Source organism: Papio anubis, chromosome 7, assembly GCF_008728515.1.
Source record: "Papio anubis isolate 15944 chromosome 7, Panubis1.0, whole genome shotgun sequence".
NCBI classification, from domain to species: domain Eukaryota; kingdom Metazoa; phylum Chordata; class Mammalia; order Primates; family Cercopithecidae; genus Papio; species Papio anubis.
In genome coordinates this window covers 148,002,154-148,022,444 of record NC_044982.1, presented here as the reverse complement: position 1 = coordinate 148,022,444, position 20,291 = coordinate 148,002,154, and the positions used below count along the sequence as shown (strand labels likewise).

The 20,291-nt window shown below is 38.0% G+C and overlaps 1 long non-coding RNA gene and 1 pseudogene across 2 annotated transcripts in view; one reads left to right on the top strand and one right to left on the bottom strand.

Moving 5' to 3' along the window:
• The window catches only part of LOC103885753, a 117,279-nt gene that overhangs the window by 79,237 nt on the left and 17,751 nt on the right, over window positions 1-20,291 (bottom strand). The window lies entirely within an intron of this gene.
• On the top strand, window positions 12,640-12,725 carry LOC116276296 (annotated as a pseudogene).

Here is a 20,291-nt window from a genome sequence, read left to right as displayed (position 1 = left end):
GCTTGAAGACAATCTTGCTGAAATAAGACAGGCAGACAAGATTAGAGAAAAAAGAATGAAAAGGAACAAACAAAACCTCTTAGAACTATGGGACTGTGTTAAAAGACTGAACCTAAGACTGATAGGGGTACCTGAAAAAGATGGGGAGAACAGAATCAAGTTGGAAAACAAGCTTTGGGATATCATCCGGGAGAACTTCCCCAACCTAGCAAGACAGGCCAACATTCAAATTCAAGAAATCCAGATAACCCCAGTAAGATACTCCATGAGAAGATCAACTCCCAGACACATAACTGTCAGATTCTCCAAAGTGAAAATGAGGGAAAAAGATGTGTGGGACAGCCAGAGAAAAGGGCCAGGTCACCTAAAAAGGAAAGCCCATCAGAAAAACAACAGATCTCTCAGCAGAAACCTTACAAGCCAGAAGAGACTGGGGGCTAATTTTCAACAGTCTTAAAGAATTTCCAACCTAGAATTTCATATCTAGCCAAACTAAATTTCATAAGTGAAAGAGAAATAAATTTTTTTTTTCAGATAAGCAAATGCTGACGGAATTCATCACCACCAGACCTGCCTTGCAAGAGCTCCTGAAGGGAGCACCAAATATGGACAGGAAAAACTGTTACCAGCCACTACAAAAGACACACTGAAATACACAGACCAATGACACTATGGAGCAAATACATAAACAAGTCCGTAAAATACCCAACTAGCATCACAATGTCAAGATCAAATTTACACATAACAATGTTAACCTTAAATGTAAATGAACTAAATGTCCCAATTAAAAGACATAGAGTGGCAAACTGGATAAAGAATCAAAATCCATCATTGTGCTGTATTCAAGAGACCCATCTCACATGCAAAGACACACATAGACTCAAAAGGATGGAGGAAAGTTTACCAAGCAAATGAAAAACAGAAAAAAGCAGGAGGTGCAATTTTAGTTTCTTACAAAATAGACTGAAAACCAACAAAGATCAAAAAAAGACAAAGACATTATATATTGGTAAAAGGGTCAATTCAACAAGAAGAGCTAACTATCCTTAATATATATGCACTCAAGACAGGAGCACCCAGATTCATAAAACAAGTCCTTAGGGACCCACAAAAGACTTAGACTCCCACACAATAATACTGGGAGACTTTAACACCCCACTGTCAATATTAGATCATCGAGACAGAAAATATAACAAAAATATAACAAGACTTGAACTCAGCTCTGGATCAAGTGGATCTAACAGATACCTACAGATCTTTCCACCCCAAAACAATCAAATATACATTTTTCTTGGCACCACAAGGCACTTACTCTAAAATTCATCACAGAATTGGAAATAAATCACTCCTCAGCAAATGAAAAATAACTGAAATAATAACAGTCTCTCAGACCACAGCACAATCAAATTAGGACTCAAAACCATACAATTACATGGAAATTGAACAACCTGCTCCTAAATGACTCCCGGTTAAATAATGAAATCAAGGCAGAAATCTAGAAGTTATTTGAAACCAATGAAAACAAAGAGACAATGTACCAGATTCCCTGGGACACAGCTAAAGCAATGTTAAGACGAAAAAACTAGAAAGATCTCAAATTGACACACACGGCATCACGACTAAACTAGAGAACCAATAGCAAACAAACCCCAAAGCTAGCAGAAGACAAGAAATAACCAAGATCAGAGTGGAACTGAAGGAGACAGACACATGAAAAACCCTTCAAAAATCAATGAATCAATGAAAAAATAAAATAGACCACTAGCTAGACTAATAAAGAAGAGAGAAGAATCAAATAGATGCTATAAAAATGATAAAGGGGCTATCACCACTGACTTCACAGAAATGCAACCATCAGAGAATACTATACACAGCTCTATGCAAATAAATTAGAAAGTCTAGTAGAAATGGATAAATTCCTGGACACATTCACCCTCCCAAGACAGAACCAGGAAGAAGTTGAATCCCTAAATAGATCAAAAACAAGTTCTGAAATTGTGGCAGTAATAAACAGCCTACCAACCAAAAAACGCCCAAGACCAGATGGATTTATAGCTGAACTCTACCAGAAATACAAAGAGGGGCTGATACCATTTCTTCTGAAACTATTACAGACACTTGAAAAGGAGGGACTCCTCCCTAACTCATTCTATGAGGCTGGCATTATCCTGATACCAAAACCTGGCAGAGATAAAACAAAAAAGAAAACTTCAGGCCTATATCACTGATGAACATCAATGCAAAAATTCAAATTCTCAATACTGGCAAATTGAATCCAGTAGCACATCAAAAAGCTTATCCACCATAATTAAGTTGGCTTCATTCCCAGGATGCAAGGCTAGTTCAACATATGCAAATCAATAAACGTAATGCATCACATAAACAAATCTAAAGACAAAAACCACATGATTATCTCAATAGATGCAGAAAAGGCTTTCAATAAAATTCACCATTCCTTCATTTTAAAAACTGTCAATAAACTAGGTATTGAAGGAAGATACCTAAAATAATAGCCATTTATATTGAATGGGAAAAAGCTGGAAGCATTCTCCTTGAAAACTGGCACAAGAAAAGGATGCCCTCTCTCACCACTCCTATTCAACACAGTATTGGAAGTTCTGGCCAGGGCAATCAGGCAAGAGAAAGAAAGAAAGGGAATTCAAATAGGAATGGGAAAAGTCATATTGTTTTTGTTTGCAGATAACATGATCCCGTATCTAGAAAACCTCTTTGTCTCAGCACAAAAGCTTCTTAAACTTATAAGCAATTTCAGCAAAGTCTCAGGATACAAAATTAATGTGCAGAAGTAACAAGCATTCCTATACACCAACAAGAGGCAAGCAGAGAGCCAAATGATGAATGAACTCCCATTCACAATTGCTACAAAGAGAATAAAATACCTAGGAACACAGCTAACAAGGGTAGTGATCAACCTGACCTCTTCAAGGAAAACTATAAACCACTGCTCAAGGAAACTGGAGAGGATACACACAAATGGAAAAATATTCCATGCTCATAAATAGGAATAATTAATATCATGAAAATAGCCATATTGCCAAAAGTAATTTATAGATTCAATGATATTACCATTAAACTACCATTGGCATTCTTCACAAAATTAGAAAAAAACCAATGTTTTAAAACTCATATGGCACCAAAAAAGAGCCCGTATAACCAAGACAATCTTAAGCAAAAAGACTAAAGCTGGAGGCATCACACTACCAGACTTTTTGTTATAAGGCTACAATAACAAAAACAGCATGGTGCTGGTACAAAAAGAGACACACAGACCAATGGAACAGTATAGAGAACTCAAATAAGATTGCACATCTACAACCATCTGATTTTTGACAAACCAGAGAAAAGCAATGGGGAAAGAATTCCCTATTTAATAAATGGTGCTGGGAGAACTGGCTATTCATTTGCAGAAAATTGAAACTGGACCCCTTCCTCACACTTTATACAAAAATTAACTCAAGGTGGATTAAAGGCTGAAATGTAAAATCCAAAACTATAAAAACACTAGAAGAAAATCTAGGCAATACCATTCAGGACATTGGTACAGGCAAAGATTTCATGATGAAATTGCTAAAAGCAATTGCAACAAAAGCAAAAATTGACAAATGAGGTCTAATCAAAGAGCTTCTGCACAGAAAAAAAAAACTGATCACAGTGGACAGGCAACCTACAGAGTGGGAGAAAATTTTTACAATCTGTCCATCCAACAAAGGTCTAATATACAGAATCTTCAAGGAACTCAAACAAATTTACAAAAAAAAAAAAACATTAAAAACTGGGCAAATGACATGAACAGACACTTCTAAAAAGCAGACATTTATGCAGACAACAAACATGAAAAAAAGCTCAACATCACTGATCATTAGAGAAATACAAACCAGAACCACAATGAGATACCATCTCACGCCAGTCACAATGGCCAGTATTAAAAAGTCAAGAAACAACAGATGCTGGCAAGGTTGTGGAGAATTAGGAACGCTTTTACACCATTGACGGGAATGTAAAATTAGTTCAACCATTGTGGAGGACACTGTGGTGATTCCTCAAAGATCTAAAACCAGAAATACCATTTGACCCAGAATCCCATACTGGATATGTACCCAAAGGAATATAAATCATTCTGTTCCAAAGATACACGCACATGTATGTTCGTTGCAGCACTATTCACAATAGCAAAGACATGGCATCAACCTAAATGCCCATCAGCAATAGACTAGATAAAGAAAATATGGTACATATACGCCATGGAATATTATGCAGCCATAAAAAGGAATGAGATCATGTCCTTTGTAGGGACATCGATGGAAGATGGAAGCCATTATCCTCAGCAAACTAACACAGGAACAGAAAACCAAACACCACATATTCTCACTTATAAGTAGGAGCTGAACAATGAGAACACATGGACACAGGGAGAGGAGCAACACACACTGGGACCTGTCGGGGTGAGGTGGGGTCAGGGAGGGAGAACATTAGGAAAAATAGCTAATGCATGCTGGGCATAATACCTAGGTGATGGGTTGATTGGTGCAGCAGACCATCATGGCATACATTTACCTATGTAACAAATCTGCACATCCGCACATATGCCCTGGAACTAAAAATAAAAACAACAAAAAAATTTCCTTATAAAGTTGTCTTTCCTACTATGTAATTGATAACTAATAATCTGCGACTGAGTGGATATCCTGTTTCTTGACAATATTTTAACCAATGATTTTAGCTTCCATGGATGATTCTTTTTTTTTTAATTTATTTATTATTATTATACTTTAAGTTCTAGGGTACATGTACATAACGTGCAGGTTTGTTACATATATATGTATACTTGTGCCATGTTGGTGTGCTGCACCCATCATCTCGTCAGCACCCATCAACTCGTCATTTACATCAGGTATAACTCCCAATGCAACCCCTCCCCCCAGGATGATTCTTTACATAATCAATTATGACTACAATAATTGGAAAATGAAGATTTTCATATTCTATCATATCTTATACATTATTAGTTGGCACTGTTCTATAAATAAGGGTTTTATTTCCCATTTCTTATATCCACTCATTCATTTGTACATTTGTTCTTATTTATTGGATAAGTATCAACTTATGAATTCACTTTTTTTTCAATATGTTATATTACTGAAATATTTCACTTTCGTGCTCAAAATTATCTAAATTTGGTCAGTGAAAAGCTCTTTTGAGCTGATTACTGTGTCATTTTGACATAGCCCCATCAGATTTTGAGCACTCCTTTAATTTGTGGCACAACACCAAAACTTTGTGGTCAAAAATACCACCAACTTTTCCTGCTGTAATCCTAGAATTAGCATTTCTCCAAGAATCATTAGTTCCTTTTATAAAAAAATGAAATAGTGTTTAGATGTCAGGACCTAAATACTAGCTATGCTTCTTTCTATTGGATATCACTACCTTAAGTCCCTTGCAGTTGACAGAGCTGGCAAATAACTACATCTACCACTACATCTAATCTATCTACATCTGTGTGTCTATATTTTCTATAATCCAATCAAACACTACAGAGTTTTTCCTTTTCTACAGAGATTCTATATTTTTAACTTTCTTTTCCCACAGAAAGAACTCATTCTTTTGTTCAGTCTTCTTATGCACATAAAATTGTTTTAGAATCATTTTAGAAACTCAGATAAACTCATTACATATAATTTATAGCATTATGCTAAATTTCTACATGTTCCTAGGACTATTTAGGGACATTAAATTTTGTTCTATTTGGTCTGTCTTTCATGTGCCAGTGAAATTATTTTAAGTATAGAGGTGTTGTAGTAAATTTAAAACTACTAAAACTATTATATATAAATGTTTTATTTAATATTCAATTAGTAATTATAATTAAATGTTTTAAATATGTTTAAATATCTAAAGATTTTTAAATAAATTTAAAATTATTAAAATGAAAAATTTGTTCAAGTCTACTTGCATCCTTCACAGGTGTGTGTTTTCACAGTTTCCTCAGGAAGGCTTGTCTTTCCTATGTTCTGTTTTTATTGATGTTGTAAGTATGGGGTTGCCTTCCATTATACCTCCCAACTGGTTATTGTTTGTAAATGTGATTTTTTTATGTTGGTTACATTTTATGTTACTTTACTAAATTATTTTTCTTGAGTTTTTTTATCATTTTCTTGAATTGTTCATGTATGATATCATATGATCTGAAAATGGAAGCAATTTTGTTTATTTTTAAATTCTATTTCTCTGTCTTCTTTTGCCAAATCACATTGGTAAATATCTCTATTACTATGTTGAATAGTAGTGGATAGTGGCCATCCTTGTCTTGTTTCCGGTTTTAGTGGAAAGTTTCCAGTATTTCCCCACTAAGTAGGTGAGACGCTGAGTTGAGGACTAATCATGTTAAGGAAGCATTTCTTACTGCTTCTTTTTCCACAGATGTTGACAAAGTGGTAGAAAGAATTCTCTAATCATGTTAACACTTCCTTAGCATGATTAGAGAATTCTTTGAGCCACTTTGTCAGTATCTGTGGAAATTATTATGTTTCTCCTCTTTGTATCTATTAATATGCTGAATTATCTTAGAATAAATCCTGTTTGGTTATAGTGTATCATTTTCTTAATATAATGTTGAATTCTCTTTGCTAATGTGTTTTCTAATTCTAGTGGTTGTCTCACTGATAATTTTTGTATACATATTCATGAATAATGGGTATTAAAAGTTTAGTTATCAAGATTAAACCTAATTTATAAAAAAAAAAATTTGGAAATAGCTTGCCATTTTTCTCCCTCCAAAAAATTCATACTGCATCTAGTATTTGTAGGTTTGATAAACAAACAGATACTAACCCTGATCACTTGTTTTCTGATTCCACAGCAGGTTAGAAATATCAAATTATAGTTTGAGAAGCTATTAGAGGTAGGCTTATTGACTAAAGTGACAGGTGACTCAGTACATGAAAGTGTTAGTTTACTTAATGTGGGAGAAAAATTATACTACACCCATCCATGGGCCCATCCTTATCTTATAAAATAATGCCAAAATAAACAATTACCATGTCTTTTTATGAAAAATAGAAATGTATATTATGTGTTTGGAAGTGTCAATTTCAAATGGTTACAATTAAAATATCTCAGTATTTTAAAAGATCTATTCCTAACAGTCTGGAAAACATACCTATTTAGAGTAAGGGTTCACCAAGGTTGACACATCATATAGCAAGCAGAGATAATCAATGTGCATGCTGTTACCAGTGGAGCTGATTATATGGACTAGTAAAGTACAGAGAGGGAAAGTTGCACAGTGGGAAAAGCACTGGCTCATATTTTTGTTGTTTATATTCTTCTTCATTAATTATTTCATTATTATTTTTCCATCTGGCATCTTTTCCTTTTGCCTGAAGAAGACCCTTTATTATTTCCTTTAGGGCTATTTCACTAATGATAGACTATCTGAGGTTTTGTTTGGCAAGGTTTTATTGCCTTTCCTTTTAAAGCGTGTATTCAATGGGGATAGAAGTGTATGCTAGGTTGGTGATTATTTTCTTTAAACACTTTGAGGAAATTCTCCCATTGGCTTACTGACTCCCATCTTTGCTATTAATAAGTCAGCTGTCAGACTTAAATTGTCTTCTGTTTTGAATGTTTTTATTTTGTATTATATACTTATGTGATGTTTTCTTTATACAATTTTTACCTGCTTGATATTTGTAAAGCTACCTAAATTTGTTGCTTGGTATCTTTCATTGCTTTGAAAATTATTAGCGATTATCTCTTCAAACATAGATTTGCCCTATTTTAAAATCTTTTCTCCTTTTGAAACTTCAATAACCCTGTCTCCCATATTTATCTTAGTATTTTCTGCATTTTACACTTCTCCCCTTCTTTCCATGTATCAGCATAGGCAGAATAATTTAATTTCTCTAAAGAAGGGTGTCACAACCCAGGGTTGGATGGAGGAATTATATCCTGAACATCACTACCCCTGTTGCATCATTCTTGGTTGAGTGACTATCTCAGACTTGCACCCTCAAAGCCAGCCTTGACTCATCTCTTACCCAGGGTCCCTCACATGTAATCATTCTCCACATCCTGATTTCATTACTACACAAACTTTCCTACCTTCTTTTTTGATCCTGATTCTTATTTTCTCTTGCCTGTACTATGTTAACAGACTCCAATCTTGTATTTTCATCCACACTGCCTTACTAATTCTAATATGTAACTTCTATATCATTCTATAGGCAAATTGATTTTAAGTCAGAAATAATCACTTATACTTTTTAAAGACATAAGTTCACACCAAGCCAATAATTCAAAGTTGTTATTCTATTCCGTACCCAATTCCTCTCAACACATCCCAGGTTTTAGCTAAATTAAATGTTTTCTTCTTTTTGTTTGTTTGTTTTTTTTTGAGATGGAGCCTTGCTCTGTCTGCCAGGCTGGAGTGCAGTGGCCAGATCTCAGCTCACTGCAAGCTCTGCCTCCTGGGTTTAGGCCATTCTCCTGCCTCAGCCTCCCGAGTAGCTGGGACTACAGACACCCGCCACCTCGCCCAGCTAGTTTTTTTGTATTTTTTAGTAGAGATGGGGTTTCACCGTGTTAGCCAGGATGGTCTCAATCTCCTGACCTCGTGATCCGCCCATCTCGGCCTCCCAAAGTGCTGGGATTACAGGCTTGAGCCACCGCACCCGGCCCTAAATGTTTTGCTTCTTAAGCATACTTTCTGCTTTCCCTGAATTTATTCTGCTGCTTCTCTCTGGGCTGCCATGGGTTAATTTTACCTATTACTTCACTGCCCAGAAAACTTTCTTGACTTCTTACAGTTTAATGAATCCCAGCTCTCCAGTCAGGTTCTCCAGAGCAGTCTAGCATAACTGCTTAGCCCTTTGTCCTTTTATTTTCCTACATGTTCCCTACATCACCTTCTACCTCTAGAATGCTTCTACCTCTCATCATCTGTGCACCTATTTTAACGACAGTCTTTTTCCTTGAATGCTTTTCTACCACATTTGTTGTGGGAAAGAGAGTTTCTGGTGTGCCAGTTGAGTTGGTATCCCCTGTGTGAGACACCCATGGGAAGCCATGGGCAGCCTCTGAGGAGAAAAGTCTCCTTATTGCCTTCATGTCTTTATGCCCCAAGAGCATAACCACTCAGTGGCATTCCACAGGTTGCTCAGGAAGATAACACTCCCTTGAAGCACTGGAGTATAATCAAACATCTTGGCTCCTCCTGAAACCTGCTCCCACCCATTTCAGTCCCGATAAGTTAAAGATCTTAAGTAGTTTAGACACACGCCTTTGCTCAAGGAAATTCACAGAAAATGCCACTGCTATACATCTACAAGTTCTCCTTCACTGATTAATCCTTTTCCTCATCCCTTCCTCACCCTTCCATCTGCTCTAAGAACAAAGATCTTGTAAACCAATAAATTGGGTGGAGGCCAAGAGCTCGGGCCATGAGCAAGCCTCTGACACTCTGGTCCCCTGGACCCACCTTTTAAACACTTATTCTGTCTCTTTCTGATTCTTGTCTCTGCCGGACTCAGGGTACCCGCTGGGTGGTGTGGGGCTGGTTTCCTCAACATTTGTCTACTAAAATTATATTCACTTCTAAGGTCCACTTCAAATCTTTCTCTCTCTCCCCCTGCCCCCTACCCTGCACCTCTTGCCAACAGTGTTTTTACTGAAATCCAACTAGTTATAACTCATCATGTACTTTATTAAATGTTCCTGGTACTTCCTCTGCATCAAATGTTCATGGTACCATATTGCACTCAGTTATTTCAGTATTTAAAATTAGGATTGCCAAAAGGTAACAGTAGGTTAATATTTTTGAGGTTTATTTTTCTCTCAGGTAAAAATCTAGAAGTAGTCAGTGCAAAACTAGATATTGCGCTTAGTTTCTCAGAGCTCTTAGAGACTAGGATTCCTTGCATCCATGCCTGTCATCCTCTTATCAGATGATAAGGTGTAAGATGGCAGCTAGAGCTCTGATCACTATGCACAAATTTTAGGCAGCAGAAGGGGGGAAGATATAACACAATAAGGTGACAAGAATGCAATCCAAATGTATTTTTAAAATAAATTATGTAAAAGTATAACATATAAGAAAATGCACACATTTTAAATCCACAATTAGATTACAGATACCAGCAATAATCAAGACCCAGAAAATTCTCATGAATCCAGAAAAGCTTTTTTGGTTATTTTGTGGTCAATTATCCCCAACCATAGCTCATACTAATAGACAAAATAAGGGGAAAACATAAAATAATCTCAATATATACTTTCAAATAATTTGACAAAATGTAATGTTCTTCTTGAATAAAATTCTTACCAAACTAGGGAGAGAAGGAAATGTCTTCAACTTAATGAAGGGCATCTGCTGCCCAGGGACCACACTGCTGCCCTCCAGCTCCACGGGAAGCCCATGGCAAAATTTCATGTGTTCCTTGTATACAAGCGATATCCCAGATTATAATTCTCTGCTAAAATTTAAGAATTTAAAAAACCCTTTTCTAATAATGGCCACTACTATTTCTCCCTTACCCCTAATGTGGCTCTCTCCATATCCAATTTAAGTAGAACAGTAACCTCTGAAGGGAGACAAACTAAAGAGCCCATGAATTAGTTGAGGAGCAATTAAAAGCTGGCCATATAGAACCATCAAACAGCCCTTGGAATTCGCTTATTTTTGTCATTCCCCAAAAGTCTGGTAAATGGACACTTTTGCATAACTTATATGCTATTAATGCAAATTTGCAACCTATGGGGCCCATTCAATGGGCCCTTCCCTCCCCTGCAGTGATTCCTTAAGATGATCTATAATTATTATTGACTTAGAAGACTGTTTTTATACTATTCCCCTAGCAGAACAGGACAAAAAATTTGCATTTACAATACCAGCTATCAATAATGAGAGGCCAACTTGCTGATTTCATTGCAAAGTGCTTCCTCAAGGGATGCTAAACAGTCCTACCATGTGTCAGTATCACGCAAATCAAGCTTTGCCCCCCAGTAGAAAAGAAATTCCTGATTGCAAGATTATTCATTTTATGGATATTTTATTAGCAGCCCCAAAGGAGCCAGTACTTGTAAATGTATATACCTCTGTTGTGAAGAATACATACCTAAGAGGTTTAATCATAGCATCTGAAAAACTACAGATGTCTTCTCTTTGGAAATATCTTGGGTACATACTAACTTCCCAGTCAGTAAGAACTCAAAAGGTCAAATTAAATACTAGCAATTTACATACCTTACATGATAATCAAAAATTATTGGGCAATATTAACTGGCTTTGCCCCATCTTGGGCGTATCTACTGATAAGTTGCAAAATCTGTTCTCTACCTTAAGGGGCAATATAGCCCTGGATTCTCCCAGGTATTTGACTGCTGCAGCAAAAAGGGAAATTGAAGAAATAGAGCAAGCTATTTCCCAAAGGCAAATGGATTGCGTGGACACCCAATATTCTGTCCAGTTGTTTATTTTTCCCACTAAATATTCCCCTAGAGGGTTAATAGGACAGATGGCCCCAGGACTGCACTTTTTAGAATGGGTTTTTTGCTCACATACTGGGACTAAAACACTCTCTCCCTATATCTAGCTACTTAGTAAAGTCATCTATTCAGGCTGCAGATGATGCAATCAGTTGCTAGGTTATGGCCTTGATGTCATAAGAATTCCTTTGAGCAAAAGGCAATTTGAAGCAGTATTGCCCCTGTCTTTAGATCTTCAGATACCACTCACTGATGACACAGGCGATTTAGAACATACCCTCCCTGCTGACAAACTGCTTCAGTTCTTATCTCGTACTCCTATAATTATGCCTACAAAAGTAGTTCTCTCCCCCATACCTAATGCTTTAACACTGTTACTGATGCACGGGTAAACATGGAAAAGTGGCCGTCTGGTGAAGACCACGTAATTCCCTCACTTGATCTGAGTTTACTAGCACTCAAAGAGCTGAGGTAGGAGCCTTAATATTGGCTTTGGAGACTTTTTCTGCTCAGCTCATCAATATTGTTAGTGACTCTGCTTACTCTGTTTGTTTGTTTGTTTGTTTTGAGACAGTCTCACTCTGTTGCCCAGGCTGGAGTGCAGTGGCACAATCTCGGCTCACTGCAACCTCTGCCACCCAGGTTCAAGCGATTCTCCTGCCTCAGCCTCCTAAGTACATGCGATTTCAGGCGCCTGCCACTGCATCTGGCTAGTTTTTGTATTTTTATTAGAGATCGGGTTTCACTATCTTGGCCAGGCTGGTCTTGAACTCCTGACCTCATGATCTACCCAACTCGGCCTCCCAAAGTGCTGGGATTACAGGCATGAGCCACCACGCCTGGCCTTACTCTGTTTATTTATTGCAGAACGTTGAGACAGCACTAATTAAGTCTACTCTGGAGCCAGCCCCACATGCTCTTTTTCTCTGACTTCAGCAATTGCTAGATCAACATACACATCCTATTTTTATCACACATATTTGAGCCTACAGCTCACTGCCTGACCCATTGGCTTACAGCAAGGATCAAGCAGACCTGCAGGTTATGACATCACTGCTTGACCAAGCCACCCAGTTGCATCAACTTTTCCACCAAAATTGGAGAAACTTAACTATAACAATTTCAACTTTCCCAAAGACTATACTTTCAGGGATCATTTCTATAGTTTGCTACTAGAGAAGTTTCTCTGAATGTGTAGAGCACCGCTTAATTTTTTAAATTTAGATAATAAATTCCAATCAGCTGTAGAAAAGCACTTTGCTAAAACCTCTCAAGACATAAAACCTGCAGTTTTATGGTAAGATGTAAACAGTAATGAATGGTGTGGTCCAAATGATTTGCTAACATGGGAAAGAGGATATGCTTGTGTTCATACCCCCTCAGGTCCTCTTTGGATTCCAGCACGATGCATCAAACCATATTATGACATGGCTAGGACCCAACCCAGTACCAGAAATGAAGAAAATGACCCTACAGGACTCGCAGCCCCAGACAGTGCAGCTTCTGTGGATGACACAGGCCCCAGACAGAATGTTGAAGAAGACAACTCAGAAGGCAAAGCAAATCCTGCTTCAAACACTAACACCATTCACTCCAAATAATTTATTCCTTTTTATTCTCTCATTCTGCCTACAACCAGTACCTGCTACACTCTATTGGGCTCATCTCTTAAATCTGCCTTTCTTCTGCCCTGTTGCTTTGACAAACACCCCCTTTCCCAGCTTCTAACAATGCGACTACTTAACTGAGAGGGATTAACATACCCGCAATGGGGTTCCTTAGTAACAGCACACATCAAACTAGATTGCCAAGTAACAATACAGGTCACTCCTTGATTGGCAAAGAATGTTGCTGATTATACTCATGTTTGTCTTATGTTATTTACTAATTCTAGGATGCAAAGCTGGAAAACGGGCAGTGACCACCACGCCTGACAGACCTGTTGCTGCACACATCTGTACTCTCCAACAAAACCTGATGCTAAAAACAGAAAAGGGGGAGATGTCAGTCAGGGTGGTGGGAAAAATTGTCAGAGGAAATTAAAGGAAGGAGAAGCAAACCTCCTTTGAAGGCAGGAAGGTTTTGTAACAGCCTCAGAAGAGAGTTATGGCTGAAAACAGCCTAATCCTCTTACAGTGAGCTAATAGCTTAGAGTAGGTACAAAGGAATGTAACGGAGTTTATCTAAAGAGCTTGTTTACTCATGTGGTCCTAAGACCAACTTCTATCATTTGTAGGACTGCTTTCTCTGGGGAGGGCGACCACATTAACTATCCACAAGTGTGTTGACTCAAAGCCATTGTCATTAAATCTGTGCTGAATAAATGCCCTCAGGGCCAGCTAGTCAGGGCATGCGGCTGCTACAACTCTTTCTGTGAGTGGCCTGGCCCCCTAGCTGCTCTTTCACTGAATACCGGTGTTTGAGTACATTATTCATCCATCATGCAGCCTGGGTCTGCGGGTCAGACCTCAGCATTTACTACAAAAAAATTTTATGCACCTTTTTTTCCCAACTCCTTTCAGAAAACAATCTTGCATGTGTTGATTGTTTGATATTGTCCCACAGGTCCCTGAGTCTATTTTTTCTTCTTTTCCTTCTTGTGCTTCAATTTCGTTTCAATTGCTGTGTCTTCATTTTTACTAATCTTTTCTTCTGCAGTATCAATCTACTATTAATCCTATTAAGAAAAATTTTATTTCAGATATTGTATTTTTATTTCTGGAAAGTATTCTTATTGATTTCTTTATTATGATTATGACTATTTTGTCCTTTAGGAAATATTGATCACATTTATAAAAGTTGATTTTAAATTATTCTCTTATAATTCCATTATTTCTGTCACTTCTGATTCTGCTTCTTATTGTCTTCTGTTTTGAGGTAATAATATGGTGTTTCTTTGCTTGTCTACTGAATTTTTATTGAATAACATACATTTTATAATAGTGGTTTATTATTATTTTTCTCTAAGGAGGGCTAAGGTTTGTCTTGTTAGGCAATTAAGTTATTTGCAAATCACATTAATGCATTCAAAACTTGTTTTTAAGCTTTGTTAGGGTTGTCCAAAGTAGCCCTAACTCTAGGGCTAATTAAGCAAAACTATCAATGCATGATTCTCTAGGTTCTTTACTGACTTCCCTGAGGCTAAATGGGTTTCTCCGCTCTGCTGGAAGGGATTTGAGTATCTCTTAACCTTGCTTAAACTCTAGGAGTTGTTCAGGTTACAGTTCCCATAGTTTTTTTCCTCAGCAGTTACTATTTGTGCAACTTTGTGGAGTTTTGTTGCATCCATGCATAGTTAAGGGGGCCTTTATGCATATTTCTCTGCAGAAATTGTTACTCTCCATTAATTTGCCCGTAAATTCTGGCTGCCTCAGCCTCCCACAAATTCAATATTTGTCTTTTCAGCTTAGCGACATTTCTTTTGCATTGCTTGGGATCTTCCTGCCTTTGCCATCTTCCAGAAATTGTCTACAGGCAGAAAGCAAGGACAACAGTAGGCTTCACCTCTGTTTCCCTTTTCTCAGTGATCACAGTCCCACTCTGCCTGTTCTATCAATGTCTGAAAGATTTGTTTTATGTATTTTGCCTAATTTTCTAGTTATTTGTCCTAAGTAGGCTGGTTTTGTACCAGAAGTAGAAATCAACTAAAGATGAATTTTGGGCAAGAGTTCTGGAATATGCCTCACTGGCCACAGCTGAAGCTACCTTTACCTACAAAGGAGACTGGAAATGTGGCTTCTTCTGGGAAAACAAAACAAGGGAGAACAGATTTTTTGAAAGAGTGAGCATGATATGCCATCGTTGGATAGTTGTTAGCTCACTTACCAGCTTAGCAGCTCCTTGAATGGAGGGTCAGAGCTTTCCTCATTTCAGTAGCCTATGAAGAGCCTGGTGCTCATAAAGTTCTTAGGAAAATAACATTGAAAAGACCATGATCCTGAGTACTGAACTCATAATTATCCAAACTACCAAAGAGAAAATTAGGCATGAAGAAAGGAGACAATGTATGGTGGGGTGAAAGTGGCAGAGCGAGTTGGAGACAAGTTTGGAAATTGGAAATTATCTTGGAGCTCCAAATGCACTGGCTCGTAGATTATTTTAAAACTCTGTTGAGGAATTCGGGACTACAGAGCCCTGTTGTTCTCCTCATCTACAGTGTCCTTTTCCAGTCACCCATGTCACGGTTTTTAAAGCTCAGATCTTAGATCATAAGCGAGCTACTAGATGGAGACTTCTCTGATGTCCTACTTGTGGCACAGTTTTTCTACAGCATGGTTTCTGTCAAGTTTTCAAAGCATATAATGATTCATTCTGCTGATTTCTACCCTCAAGAAAGTGGAATCTATTTGGAGTTTCAAAATAAAAACAAAGTTATCTTTTATTTCTGTTACTTTTTTACGTCCCTCACAATGCCTGCCACGGTGAACACAAAGCATATTAAACAAGATCACTGTTCCTTGATCTGGTGTCAAGCAGCTGTTTGGTGTCAAGTTGCTTGTGTGTCGATTGAGAACTAACAAAAGAACAAGCATCCTGGTATCACTTGCCCTTCGACCACCAGTAGTCATAGGGCTTGCTTTACTCAAGGAGGAAGTCCTTAACAACACAGTCTACCCAGGCAAACACAACAACCATTCACCTTTTCGTTTTATTTTTTCCTTAACCTATCACCATGAAACAAAATATATTGTATTTATTTTCCTTATTGCCTGTCTCTCCTATTTAAATAATGGCTGAGATTTTTGTTCTGTTTCTTCACTGCTATATTCCTAGCACATCAACATTTGCCAAGGGAAAGAACAGGAGATGAAAACAAAGGAAGTTAAATGAGACCGAGGCCAAGGACGAAACTGAGATGGGGTCTGAAAGTGTGCTGGGACATTGGCTACCCTTGAAATTGTAAAGGGTTTCATACTTGATAATGAAAGGATTTGGGTAGCTCTCTAAGGGCCACGTAAAAGAAAGGGCTAAATATAAAAGGGTGAGTGAAGGAGAGGTTTTCCTCTATTCCACTCGTACAATTCAGCCAATTCATACTCTGAGTTTGTAGGAGAATCTTTCACTAGTCAAAATAGAAAATGACCAAATCACAGAAAATGTTATGAAGACAAGAATGAATTTATAATTTAAAACAAGAAAACAGAAATGAAATGCTGTAATTTTTATGCAGTTTCCAATCAATGAATGTATTTGTCTTTTATACATAAAGCGAATTTCTAGTTGCTACGAGTCCTATAAAAACAATATCTTTAACGACCAGTTCCTGCCCCTGTTTTTTCCTGTCTTATGATTTGAAAATGGATGTTTTATTTTCTTCTTTTCATATTTAGTCTGGGTTCCCTTCCTCATTCCTTGGGGTTTTTTTTTTTTCACTCCAAGGGGTTTATTATTGCATTTAAGAAGCCATAAGCAAGGGAAGTTTGTGAGGCCAACTGTAGCAGAAGCACAGCTCTCATCTTACCATCGTAACCACTCTGAATTGCTGGGTGGCACCAGAAAGCTCACTGGCACCTTGGCATATGGCAGTGGGAACCTGGTAATTTGGGTAGATTAAAAGTGGGTATGGAATTGCCATTAAGCTGTCATCCAGGTCTTATGTGTGTGTTTGTGGAGTGTAGGGGGCAGGAAATGGGAAGGAAACAAGAGAAAATGAGAGAAGAGGAGAGTATTAAATCCTAGATCTGCTACCTTCATATTTTGATTATGAACGTGTAGAGGTCAGTGCTTCAACTCTGTGCACTTTATCTTTCCACGGATCTCAATATTTTGTTAGTAGCTCTTTTGCTGGAGTCTGCCAAGCTGACTGTTTAACTGGCTTTGCCTACCCTACCCTACTTTTTTATCAGAGGAATACTCCATCAGAAATGGTGGGATTCACATTCCACAATATATGCTGCTTTTAAGCAACCATACACAAGTAAAGTAATAGGCAAAGGAGAAATGAAGATTGGGGTCAGGAAGCTTTCTCCCAACACTGTCCTCAGATACAGATTCATATCAGGTGCCAAATCTTGCAGCCAGATCTCAGGGCAAGTGAACTCATTTACCCATTCAAATGTTGCCTGTGAATTCAAAAGCTGAAATTTATAGAGCCTAGTGAGCTGAAAATTATAGGGCACTGTGCCACATGGGAAACCTAGTTTCATGTTTATTTTGAGATTTGGGATTTCAAGTTTAGTTAAGAATGAAAGATTCTTTACAAGGACCTAGTGACTTGTTCTTCTCAAGCCCTTGATAACAAACTTTTGGTTGGTAAACCCACCAATCTTTTAAGACATAGATTAGAAACTCATGACCCAGGTAGATGGGGTGTCAGCAACAACATCCATTCACCCAGCTCCTCCCAAGAAGTAGAGGCAGGAATATCTCTTCGCAAGGCATACATCAATGCCGAAAGCAAAGAACCCTAGATTGCATAAAGTTCCACCTCAATGCCCTCCTGTTACCTGCCTTATCTCTCTGGGATAGGGCAGAGAAGGAGCACTCTTTCCTTGTCCCTTCTGACCTTAGCTATGGAACCTCTGCTGTCTTTTCCTGACATTCTTCTTCCATCTGTATCCCTTACTGCATTTTTGCACTGCAGTTCAATGGCTCCATTGCGCCCGCAATAACACATCCACTTCTTTCAATTGCTTCTCTTGCATTGGAAAAGAGGAAAAGGCTCCATCTAATCTAGGTTAGGTTATAAAAACATTTTAGCACCGAAAATAAATTATCTAAATGTGTTGGGGTACATTCCACCTCATAGTTAAATGCTAAGGATTGCATGATGTGGATGTAAAATGTGGATGGTCAGGGAGGTTAAGAAAATAATCTCAAAGGACAGGGCCACGGGAGAGAGGATGGTGATGGTTACCATAAATGGGTCGGTGGTTCTGTGTGGCACCTGCTATCCTATGCTATCAATGTGCAGCCCCACAACAGATGAGATCCTTCAGCCAGGCTTGTGTCAAGCATGCTCTCTGGATACAACAGGACATGTCGCTTCTATTAATAAACCCAAGCCTCAGTATCCATCCACATTTGCAAAATGAGAATGATTATCCTTTTCTTTCTCCTCCTCCTCTGCTTCTCTTCTGCTTTTTGTCAGAGCTATTTCTGCACTGTTCACTTCATGGGTTAATGAGCAGATCAAGAACTGATAGTCAAGATGATAATAATAACAACAGCTGTCATTTATTGTGTGCCTTCCGTGTGCTAAACACAAATATTCCCACTTCAATCCACAAACAACCTTAGGATAAGAGAGCATCATTTTCTCCATTTTTGCATAAGAAAACTGAGAATGAGAAAGGTTAAGAAACAATCAAGGAAATAAAGCTAGCAGTGATGAGCATCTCTGAAGGCCCTTCCTTCTCTAAATTACATTGTCTTTTAATCTGTAAAGCATAGTTGGTTTGGTAATGGTTATAGTTACTAAAGACTTTTGCAACTACCATCCTGCAGTTGTAAATTCTCTTTGATGTCCTAAGAAATATGTACCAGAATATCTGGCAAAAGGCACCTAACAAGTTAGGTGTGTAACACCTCCCATGACAGGACAATGGGTGCCTTTGAAAGGTATCTGTGGATTTCTTCTTTTGGCTTGCTTGACTTCCAAATTAGCAGTGGGATTGAAGGAGAAAAGAGGGTCCTGAATAATAATTGTCAATTCTCCTATATTAACACTTTCTAGACATGCCATCTCTCTGATGGCAACTGTTTTGCTTAAATAGTATATAAAGTTTATATATATAGCACTTCAAAGTTTACAAAGGCATTTCATATAAATGTCTCCATTTAAACATCTATCCAACTTGTAAGATAAGTATTATTCTTACCATTCTACAAATGAGAAAACTAATTTGTTCTGGGGCAATAAGTTGTATCCCAAAAGTCTGTAAATGTTTCCCAATTTAGAAAGATCTACCATAATTAGGGTGACTCATTATTATAATTAGGGTGTCCCAGTTTGGCTGGTTCTACCTATGCAATTCTCTCTCAGAAGTGTCCTAGTTTGAGGGATATGGTCAGCCTGCCCAAAAGCACAGAATTAAATGCAGAATTTCACTTATAACACGATGAGTTACACATTGGGCCATCAGGGACACAACTGTGCCTGTTTTGCATAAGAGTGATTCCTTAAGTGAGGTACATATTTTGAGCATCAATACATTTTTTTCACACTCTCTACCTGGATAAGTGAAAGCTTCTCTCTTGTTCAACCAGTGTTTGATCCCAAGCACATTAGAATCACCTGGTGAGCCTTTTAAACTTAGGCTTCTTGTATCCCATCTATGGTCAATTAAACTTGAATTTCTGTGGGTGGATGGTGGGAAAGATATTTTTCAAAAGCTCTCCAGACAGAGCTTTTGACAGTCCAGCCAGAAGTGATGACTGGCAGCATATAAATAAACACTAGGTGATAATGGTGCCATATATTAGACCTGGAAAGGGTATTGCAAAGGAGAGATCGTATTTGGTGTGGGGAATGTTGCCAAGGAGGCCGATATATTCTGAGATGGCTCACGGACAGTATGGTGGCTCCACAGAGTGGAGGGGAAATATATTGGTTGCTGCCTGCTCGAATTTTATTTATTTATTTATTTATTTATTTATTTATGAGACGGAGTCTCTCTGTGTTGCCCAGGCTGGAGTGCAGTGGCATGATCTTGGCTCACTACAACCTCCGCCTCCCGGGTTCACGCCATTCTCCTGCCTCAGCCTCCCAAGTAGCTGGGACTACAGGCTCCCGCCACCACGCCCGGCTAATTTTTTTGTATTTTTAGTGGAGATGGGGTTTCACC